Genomic DNA, 1,560 nt, shown 5'->3' on the forward strand with positions numbered 1-1,560 from the left:
GACTATGAATACCGGCCATAGTATATCTAGACCGAGTGTTGAGGAGTGGGGGCCGATGCCCACGTAGAAAAGGACATACTCTATTTCGTGCCACTTGCGTTCTTTCTCGCTCGCACAGAGCATAGCGCTCTCTTTCGTCATGCTACGTGCGAGCGAGAGAGAACGCAAGGGGCACGAAACAGAGTATGTCCTTTTCTACGTGCACCTCGGCTCCCACTCCTCAACACTCGGTCTAGATATACTATGTCTATGCTTCAAACAATGTGAAAATTACAAAAGTGAGTAAATTCACTAATTGTTCACTTTTGTAATTTTCACTTTGTTTCAAAGATACACAATCGACCCGCTGTTCCAAGATCTACAGCGACACCAGTACCCAAGAACTAAATAATTTACAGTTTGTGCCATCAGGTTGAGAAATTATAGGCTAGCTGTCAGTCGGTTGTGGGCTGGGGGCCTATTAGGGCCGTGGCATATAGAAAAACTTAAGCAGTAAGACTTAAGACTTAAGAATTTCAACCATACAGAATTTTCAGCGTAGCTTACGTTTTAATATGGTTGCCTTACTGTTCGACCGTGATTGGTCAATTCGCTTACGTCTTAAGTCTTACTGCTTAAGTTTTTCTATGTGCCACAGCCCTTATAGTTCTTGAGTGAGTTTACTCACTTTTCACATTCTCATCTCACGTGACTTTATTCACCCAATTACAAATGTGTCGAGTGAAGCTGCGAGATCACTAGGCACTTCCGGTCTAGTAATCTCACATTTTCACGCTTTCCTTTGATTTTGGCACCAAGCGGCAAATATTTAACTATCCGTCAAGCCATCAATAGAGAAAAAAGAAAAGAAATTGAATCAATTAAACATGAACGTAACGGATAAACAGAAAAAAATAATATTAAATTACATGAAAGATAACCTATGATAATCGATGGAAATATAAAAATTAACTTGAAATAGGTCTCTCATTCGACTCTATATTACAGACTCGTATCTGTATTGTATTATTATTCAAAGTTGCTTCAAAACATCCCAGGTAGCAAAAGTAGTCTGTTTGACGTCATTTTGACCTAATTTGATGTCAAAATAACGTCAAAATGACTACTTTTGCTACCTGGCGTACAATATGTAAAAAAACATTCTAAGACGTTATATTTATATAATTGGCTTCTATTTTGTAACCAAACATTATTATAGCCTTACAGATTATGTTTGTAGCAGTATAATCATACATGTACAGATTTTGTATTACATAAATATAGCGTCATAAATACAGGATTCATCTCTAATGGAACATATACATATACATATACATATACATATACATATACATATATATATATACATATACATATATACAGGGTGTCCCCAATTTAGATGTCAAAACTTTTGGAGCGTGTAGGGGACCGATCATAGACATAGTATATCTAGACTGAGTGTTGAGAAGTGGGAGCCGAGGTGCACGTAGAAAAGGACATACTCTGTTTCGTGCCCCTTGCGTTCTCTCTCGCTCGCACGTAGCATGACGAAAGAGAGCGCTATGCTCTGTGCGAGCGAGA

The 1,560-nt window shown here is 38.3% G+C and overlaps 1 protein-coding gene across 3 annotated transcripts in view; it reads right to left on the reverse strand.

Moving 5' to 3' along the window:
- Positions 1 to 1,560, reverse strand: part of LOC115242777 (ectonucleoside triphosphate diphosphohydrolase 5) — a 20,632-nt gene that overhangs the window by 12,227 nt on the left and 6,845 nt on the right. The window contains exon 1 of one of the 3 annotated variants that reach the window (XM_029819314.1): positions 668 to 812. The exons of the other annotated variants lie outside the window; for them this stretch is intronic. The gene's annotated coding sequence lies outside the window, so the exon portion shown is untranslated. Of the gene's footprint in view, positions 1 to 667; positions 813 to 1,560 lie in introns of those variants that run through there. 3 annotated transcript variants of the gene reach the window in all.

The sequence above is a fragment of the Formica exsecta genome, unplaced genomic scaffold, assembly GCF_003651465.1.
Source record: "Formica exsecta isolate Colony F162 unplaced genomic scaffold, ASM365146v1 scaffold626, whole genome shotgun sequence".
Lineage (NCBI taxonomy): Eukaryota > Metazoa > Arthropoda > Insecta > Hymenoptera > Formicidae > Formica > Formica exsecta.